The sequence below is a fragment of the Coenobita brevimanus genome, chromosome 23 (genome assembly GCF_032717465.1).
Source record: "Coenobita brevimanus isolate Jiangsu-jjx chromosome 23, ASM3271746v2, whole genome shotgun sequence".
NCBI classification, from domain to species: domain Eukaryota; kingdom Metazoa; phylum Arthropoda; class Malacostraca; order Decapoda; family Coenobitidae; genus Coenobita; species Coenobita brevimanus.
The window spans coordinates 1,562,501-1,572,134 of record NC_136976.1 but is presented as its reverse complement, the minus strand read 5'-3'; the positions used below and the strand labels follow the sequence as shown (position 1 = coordinate 1,572,134).

The 9,634-nt window shown below is 44.8% G+C and overlaps 1 protein-coding gene across 1 annotated transcript in view; it reads left to right on the top strand.

Annotated features, from left to right (window-relative positions):
* The first annotated feature begins 239 nt into the window (after window positions 1-239).
* Window positions 240-9,634, top strand: part of LOC145392923 (SIN3-HDAC complex-associated factor) — a 50,640-nt gene continuing 41,245 nt past the window's right edge. Inside the window, exon 1 of the mRNA XM_080267208.1 lies at window positions 240-320. The gene's annotated coding sequence lies outside the window, so the exon portion shown is untranslated. The remainder of the gene's footprint in view (window positions 321-9,634) is intronic.

Genomic DNA, 9,634 nt, shown 5'->3' with positions numbered 1-9,634 from the left:
TTATTATTATTATTATTATTATTATTATTGTTGTTTTTCCTTATTATTATTATTATTATTATTATTATTGTTTTTCCTTATTATTATTATTATTATTATTTTCTTCGTCCTATTAGTATTATTGTGCTGCCTCCTCCTCCTCCTCCTCCTGGTATAGAAGTGGTAAAAACGTATTGTCTGCCCTATTATGGAGCCTCGTGTGGTTGATAGGTATTTGATACGAGCTGCTTCTTCTTCACAGGACTGGTGGTGTTGGACTGGGTACGTGAGAGGAGGAGGCACGAGACAACGGTAGCGACAGCAGTGAACAGGCACGGCAGGTTAGTTTCTGTGTGTGTGTGTGTGTGTGTGTGTGTGTGTGTGTGTGTGTGTGTGTGTGTGTGTGTGACGTGGTCGTGTCTAGGCGTACACACAGGCCTAACTTGTGTAGACCTGTGCTTGACCATACACACCCCTCCCCTTCCCTCCCTTCCCCCTTATTTCCCCCTCCTACAGCGCATTCTTGGTCTCCATGTCATACGTGCCTCTAGACAGGTAGCCAGGGAAGGTTTTGCTGTTGCTGCTGCTGTTCAAGGTACTCTCTCTCTCTCTCTCTCTCTCTCAAACATTTTTTTTTTTTTCAATATATCACCATTTCCCATAGCACAGTCGCAGGATACGAGAAAAATGCATCTCTGTTGTACACTCTTCCCACAGCACTTCTTCGTGACTAGCAACAAGCATTGATAGTGGAGAGCTGGCAGATTTAGGTCAGATTTAAAGAGGATGTGCACTTAAGGGGAATAGGTCTCCCACTTATTATTATTATTATTATTATTATTATTATTATTACTACTACTACTACTACTACTACTACTACTACTACTATTATTACTACTACTACTACTACTGGTACTACTACTACTTCTACTACTACTACTATTATTATTATTATTATTATTATTATTATTATTGTTATTATTATTGTTATTACTGTACTTTCTTTGTCCAGCTTAATTATGGGTAGGAAAAAAGAGGCGAGGTGGTGGTGGTGGTGGTGATGATGATGGTGGTGGTGGTGGTGGTGGTGGTGGTGATGATGATGATGGTGGTGATGATGATGATGATGATGATGATGGTGGTGGTGATGGTGGTTTCTGTGTGTGTGTGTGTGTGTGTGTGTGTGTGTGTGTGTGTGTGTGTGTGTGTGTATGTGTGTGTGTGTGTGTGTGTGTGTGTGTCAGAAAGAAGGAAGGAACAAAGGCCTATGGTTTAAGCCTATTGCACGAAGGTCATTGTGTGTGTGTGTGTGTGTGTGTGTTTTTCTAGGTCCTGTTTTTCTCTCGCAACACGAACCAAAACAGAAAAATAAAATACAATCGTTTTATATATAATTATGATCTTAATATATACACAGGGAGGTCAACTCTGGAACTGTCTTCTTCAGTCTGTATTCCCCCTACTGCCTATGACCTCTAGTCTTTCAAACGCAGTGTGGCATGGCATCTGGGAATGAAGGGATCTCTCTCTCTCTCTCTCTCTCTCTCTCTCTCTCTCTCAAGGGAACAGTACTGCGAGCCTTCATCCTTGCATAGAATACGTACATACATACATACACACGAACATACAGTACATACATACATACATACACACGAACATACATACATACGAACATACATGCATACTAACATACATACATACAAATAAATAAATAAATAATTCAAATACTTACATCCACCTGTTTAAATACATACACATACATGAATTCATATATACGTACATAAAGACTTCCACTCCAATCGGTAGAGAGTTCGAATCCCGGCTGGGGCAGGGAACAGTTTAGGGATTTGAATTTCATGAAAGCAGGCTTTACTGATCTACCAGAAGACCCGCCGACATGTCGTAAAAATACCCCCGCTAATACCGATACACCAGTCCTGTATGAGACAGCCCTAGCATGTATTCAATATGGACGGTGGGTGTTAGCGCCGAAGTGGTGACATGTAGAGGTGTATGGTATGTAGGAGGACTACTGGGCCTTGGGAGCAGGCTGTGAAGTTTATGCACAGAATCCGACACACACACACACACACACACACACACACACACACACACACACACACACACACACACACACACACACACACACACACACAAATAAAACGCGACCTGCACGTAAATGTTAAAGAAGCCCGTAAATTGAGTTGTTTCCTTTGCTATCCTTATCCTCGCCAGCTGTGTTATATAAGGTACACTATTTCTGCCTGCCCCCCGTGGTGTCGCCTCTGTATACCCCACGTAGAGGCAGCGTCCCTCCCGCCTCCTTGGGCTGCCTGGCGTCTTCCCGGTAGGTCACGTGGCCACCTGTCCCGTCCTTCCCGTCACTGCGTGCTTCGAATCACGTATTTACTTAGTGTGGTCCACGTGTTGACCCGCTGATTGTAACTGGTCCACGTGTTGACTCTGCGTATAACTTACCTATGCGTTGATTCACAGCGTATAATTTAGATCCAGGCGTTGACCCACTGCGTATAACTGATCCACATGTATACCCACTGCGTATATATAACTGATCCACATGTTGACTCACTGCGTATATATAACTGATCCACATGTATACCCACTGCTTATAACTGATCCACGTGTTGACTGCGTATATATAACTGATCCACGTGTTGACCCACTGCGTCTAACTGATCCACGTGTATACCCACTGCGTATATGCGTCTACAGTATGTACTTCCTAACTTATTATCTCCCGCATCGAAGTTGGAGTGGGTTTTGTAGTCAGCCGTGTTTGTTTGTCGACGAGATCCAGAAAAAGTAATTGATGGATTACCATGAGATTTTGTGTTAATGTGAGTCGTGGTCCAAAGAAAATAGGATTAAATTTTGGTGGTGATCTGATGTGGAGGTATGCGCTCTCCGTAAATCTGTCTGTCTGTCTGTCTGTTTATTGCCAGACGCCTCAAACAAATCGCCTCCATGTCGCCCTGTCCCCCGCCATTTCACTGCCCTGTTCCCGGCTCACCCCACCCCCCTCTCTCATATACCTCTCCTCTCCATCCCCCCATCTCATCCGTGGCCTCCCCCTACCCCTGGATAAATGACGTACTAAATTATATTAACCACTCATATCCAAAAATAAATCGCTAAGGAAGAGGTGCGAGATATGATCAACCCAGTAAGACTAAACATAAGAACATAAGAAGAGAGGATAACTGCAGTAGGCCGGTTGGCCCATGCTAGGCAGCTCCTAGAAGAGTAACTGAACTACTAGAATGAGATAAGGATAACAAAGAAGAAGGCTCTCCCCCGCCCTCCAAACCCTCCAGCCGAAGCCGGCAGGAAAAAGTCAGAAAGAACACCACGCCGTATAGAAAAACTGGCGTGGACATTTTACAGGAAAGTGTGAAAGGAGAATAGAGACTATCAATAGAGACTATCATAGTGTAACCTGACAAAATTCACTGCCTTTGATATATATATATATATATATATAGATATATATATATATATATATATATATATATATATAAGGAAAATGACAGTGTATAGGTCCTGACATACTCCTCACAGCACTTCTTCGTGACTAGCATCATACTGAACTGTTAAATCCATTGTTCAAACTCAGTAGTCATGATGGGGCGAAAGCAGTTGTAGGCCAAGTTGGAGTAAGATGCTGTGGCTCTACTTCTTCTCCATAGCACTTCTTCGTGACTAGCATCATATTGTTAATCCGTTGCTCTGTCTCAGTAGTCAAGATGGAGAGGTGGTAAATGTAGGCCAAGTTCGAGTAAGAGGGTACAGCGAGATGATAGAGAGAGAGAGAGAGAGAGAGAGAGAGAGAGAGAGAGAGAGAGAGAGAGAGAGAGAGAGGGTCATTTTAGGCCAAGTTAGAGTAAAAAGAGTATAGTCAGATGCAGCAGGGAGTGATGACGATGAAGGCAGGGCACGCATGGAAGGGCGCCAGACAAGGGGCAGACGGCGGATGTGTGTGTGTGTGTGGCTGGGAGGGGGCATGTGTGTGTGTGTGTGTGTGTGTGTGTGTAGGGTGGGGAGATGCGTCGGCAGGTGGTGAGTGGGGGTGGACACGCGCCAGCTGGCCTGCACACCACACACTCACTATTTTCACCACATGCATCATCACTATACCACCACCTGGCATCCCCTTATGCTTACAGACGAGGTACACGTGTCAGGCTGAAATTATTTTATCCTCTCAACGAACAGCCTTTACGGATTTAGGTATAGTTCATCCAGCGGTATTTAGAGGCGTCGCTGTTGGTGGTGGTAGTAGTAGTAGTAATAGTAGTAGTAGGTTCATCTGAAATGTGGACCTGTTGCAATGTGGACTGAAGTTGTCATCATACCGCAGTCCCATCCTCTTTTCGGGGGATAGGGAGGGAGTTGAGGGACGTCTGTATTGTTGGACGGATGAGTGGCCAGTTACAGCAGTGCCAGCTCCTAAAAGCGTCCCTCTCCAGCACTAGGACCGAAGTTGTGTGGGTTGGACATGGCCTGGGAGCGTGGAAATAGGCGGTGTGAGGGCTTCTGGCATTTCCTGGTGACCTGCAGACCCTGAATCCATCCCTGAACCACTCCCTCACCCCGCCACACCACACCACACTGCCCACGCCATCTTGACTGCGTACCACCACACTACAACGCCCCATAACCACCACACTACAACGCCCCATAACCACCACAACACTCACAAGCTACAACCCCCACTGAACTATGCCTCATTACATCGCAGCATCACACTACAACATCTCACACCACAACACGACCAAACACTAACACCACAACTACAACTTACGCCACACACCTACACCACCATCTCACACCACAACACCACAACTACAACACCATATCACACCACAACACCGAAGCTTCAGACCAAACACGCAGAGCTCCACGCGACCTCACAACAACCACATCTGCTCGCTGGGTTATTACTGTGCATCCTCCCACTCCACCTCTCTTTCAGTGTCAGTGTTGGAATCATTCACCCCTTTTTTTGGTTGGGGCAACTCTAGCAAATTCTATTCCAGCCAGACGATTTTATGCAGCTGAGAGAAAGTCATATAGGAGTCTGTTGAGAGGATGAAAGTGTGGAGATGAGAGGATGGAATGTGGAGATGAGAGGATGAAGTGTGGAGATGAGAGGATGGAGTGTGGAGATGAGAGGATGAAAGGAGTGTGGAGATGTTGAGAGGATGAAGGAATGTGGAGATGTTGAAAGGATGAAAGGAGTGTGGAGATGAGAGGATGAAAGGAGTGTGGAGATGAGAGGATGAAAGGAGTGTGGAGATGAGAGGATGAAAGGAGTGTGGAGATGAGAGGATGAAAGGAGTGTGGAGATGAGAGGATGAAGGAATGTGGAGATGAGAGGATGAAAGGAGTGTGGAGATGAGAGGATGAAAGGAGTGTGGAGATGAGAGGATGGAGTGTGGAGATGAGAGGATGAACGGAGTGTGGAGATTAGAGGATGAATGAATGTGGAGATGAGAGGTTTGAAAGGAGTGTGGAGATGAGAGGATGAAGGAGTGTGGAGATGAGAGGATGAAAGGGGTGTGTGGATATTATATACAGTATACAGTATGTTGGTGTTCAGGTGTTTTGGTGAGGAGTGGGGACGTGGGTAGGAGTGACAGTATGACACACTATATGGCGTGGTCTTCACACTGCACACTGCCTTTCATTACGCCTAGTGTCTCATGCTAGTATGTACATTGCTCTTGAGTCATAGATTACACTACTAGCCACATAAACTGTCACTTGCTAGTCATATGTACTCTCATTTGCCTTCAGTTTCGTGCCAGCATCATCGTTCGTAACATGTCATTCCTCCCTAAACGTCGGAAAACATTCATTCGTGTGTGTGTGTGTGTGTGTGTGTGTGTGTGTGTGTGTGTGTGTGTGTGTGTGTGTGTGTGTTTGTACTTCATATTGCTACCTGTGTGATGAGTGATTTTATTTTTTTTAAACATCTTTCTTCACCTTAGCCTGCAGGAAATTATCAGGGAACTTTTCATGATGGTGCTTGCAATGTGGTACTGAGAGGGAGAGTGAGAGAGAGAGAGAGAGAGAGAGGGTGGTACTTGCAATGCGGTACTGAGAGGGAGGAAGGGAGGGAGGGAGAGAGAGCGATCAGATGCAGCAAAGAAGGATGTATCGGCTCTTGACTCCCTTCCACATCCCGTACATTCCCCGGACCTGGCCACTTCCGGTACGACCCAGCACCTACTCACCTGCCCTCGCCTCACCTGTACGAAGTTAATATCACCGTGTTTCACCTTCAGCTTTCCTCCATAACCCACTACCTGCCTTGATTTCACTGAGAGAGAGAGAGGGGGGGGGGGAAGGTACCCTCTAACTCTCCACCTTACTCTCTCCCACCCCCTTCAACCTCCTCCACACACACACACACACACACACACACACACACACACACACACACACACACACACACACACACACACACACACACACACACACACACAATATGAAAAGGGATCAGGTTAAGGAGAAACGTTTACATATCCTCTGAATAAACAACTTTTCCCTACAACCAGTACACGTCATCCCCTTGGTGCCAGTCACAGAGCAGCTTTCTTCACGTCGAGGAAGTGCGCTATCCAGCCTCACGTAGACGCCCTTCTGTTGATGTGTGTGAAGTGCTTAGAAATCATGTTTACCCAACGAGGAGCGACGTCAACGAGACAAAGGTGAAGTGTTGGCGCGGTGCATGACGTCACTTAGCAGGCTCGCCCGCACGCCACGGTCCGGGGTTATCAAAGGTCTTAAGTCGCTTTCCTAGATGAACGAGTCTCTGTGTACCGTATCGACTTTAGTTTTCGTATTTGTTCGTTTTATTACACGCTGGTGGTGGTGGAGAGGGGCGCCTTCACGCGGTGGCACCGATATAAGTGGGCGGTGAAGTTGCCTGGTTACACAAACGTCCCTCATCTCCCTCCCTATCCCCGGAAAAGGAGGGTGGTGAACAGGATGAGGACAAATTTAGTCTGCTGTCCACTGGGTGCACGTTGCAGATGAACCTTGCAACTACTACTACTACTACTACAATAATAATAATAATACTAATATTCAAGATGGTATACACTAATTTGATCGAGGCGTGTGGTAGGTGTGTAGGTGAAGACAAAATTATAAACACAGCAATTTTACACACAGCTTCGGCCCTAAGACGCTTTGTAAATACACCTGTTTGTAAATACACCTGTTTGTAAATATGGATTCCCCCTGCCTACCTTCCAAGAATATCCCAGTGTCACCCTTCTTCACCCTTTTCTTCCCTCCACCCTTGCCACTCACGCACGCTTCGCACCCTCATCGTCACCCTGTTCACTCGTCTCCTCACTCCTCATCACGCTTTTTCCTAATCATCATTCTCATCACCATTCTTCACTCATCACTTTTCATTGGTATAATTTGTCACGCATCACTTTTCCAACATCACCATTCTTTACTCATCACATTTCACTCTCATCATCACTCTTCTCACTCATCATCACTTCATTCATCACTTCACTCATCCTTTGTAACTCGTCATCACTCTTCACTGCCATTTTTAATCATCACTCATCACTATCATCATCACTTTTGTCACTCATCACTCTTCTCACTCTTCATTCAGGTATTTTACCGTTTTATTGTTCCTTCATGAATAGGCGGCTCGTACTGAAGGGGTTAATGAAGGCTGTATCTGACACACACACACACACACACACACACACACACACACACACACACACACACACACACACACACACACACACACACACACACACACAGGGCATCGGATTAAAAAGATCAAGAAAGAATCATTTGAAGCTGAGGATTCTTGGTGAGCATCACATTGAGAGAGAGAGAGAGAGAGAGAGAGAGAGAGAGAGAGAGAGAGAGAGAGACTGCCTAAGTAACTCTGGGGTATTTTAAAGAACGGAATTTATGAAGAAGTGTTCCTTGAGATGGGGTGGGAGGAGGTCCTGTGTATCCTGTTTGGTGAGTCGTGTGTGTGTGTGTGTGTGTGTGTGTGTGTGTGTGTGTGTGTACCTTTATCACACCAAAAAAAACTTGAAATTTCTGCCTCCCAACACGAGAAAAATGACATAAAAACTCGATGTCCATTTTGCACCTGCTCTCACCTGCGAGTTTTTCAGTACAGGTGTTAATGATGTGCTGTGAAGTGTGTCGGTGTGGCGATCTGCTCAAGCCTGCCTATCAGTGCATGGCTATTAACAGTTCCGTAAGAGGACAGGAACCAGGCAATCTGCTGATAGTTGGGGCTGAGTAGCGCTGATAAGGAGTGATAAGGTTTGAGACGCAGGCACATGCAAACACAAATACAGAGAGAGAGAGGGGGGGGAGACACACACACACACACACACACACACACACGCGCGCAAGGAAATCACCCAGAAAGCCAATATATTTCCTCCACAGCTAAAAAAAAAGTCACCTGGAAGTAGAATATGTAAAAAAAATCAATTCATTCTTGCTAGTTTTATTTATCTTTTTTGAGAGAGAGAGAGAGAGAGAGAGAGAGAGAGAGAGAGAGATCTGGAGGTAGATAGAATTCAATCAAAAATAAAATAGACTCTATTGACAAAAGACAGAGTATAATTTTAGGAAGGTGTTGAAAAGGTGACAGTATGAGAAGAAAGGCGAATGAAAATGATATTAGAGTCAAGAGGCAGTAATGAGAGTTTGAGAGGTAGTGTGTGTGTGTGTGTGTGTGTGTGTGTGTGTGTGTGTGTGTGTGTGTGTGGCTCGCCCAGGTGGTTTTCTTGGCACCTGGCGCGGGCAATTAGGCTTTGATTGTTAGGTATTTTAAGCCTGGTAAACAAATTCTGATTCATTGACATTATTTTGGTATTATTATTATTATTATTATTATTATTCCTACTATTACTGCTACTACTACTATACTACTACTACTGTTATTATTACTGTTACTAGTAGTTGTAGTAGCATTATTTTTATTATTATTATTATTATTATTAAATAGTTAAGATACTGATTAACTGACATTGCTTTAAGGTCACTGATTTTGCGTTGACTTCGGTGATGGCGATATGGATAGATTATTATTATTATTATTATTATTATTATTATTATTATTATTTTTAGTTGTAAGTTGGTAAGAAATTGATTGACATTGCTTTGAGGTCGGGATAGACTCTTTCTCTCTCACACACACACACACACACACACTGGCTGGACACTTAGGAAGGCGGTCTGGCATCGCCTCATGAGTGTTGTTGCGCAATCATCCACGCAGTTCTCCGTAATGCGCAGTATCCCACGCTGCGCCGATCCCACATCTGCGCACATATATATAGTGATGATTTTTGCGTATTTATAGATATTTTTAAGTGACCCTGTGCGTAATTAGGCCCTTTAACTCTAACAGCCTCGTTTGACTCCCACTTAGCTAGTTTGGTTCGTATTAAATGACTCTCTCTCTCTCTCTCTCTCTCTCTCTCTCTCTCTCACACACACACACACACACACACACACACACACACACACGCAGCTGCAACACACCTGCCCCCAGCGTCACCCCATCCTTATCTCGCTCTGGTGCTATTGATAATGAGGCTTCTTTCTTTATTTCCATTTATTT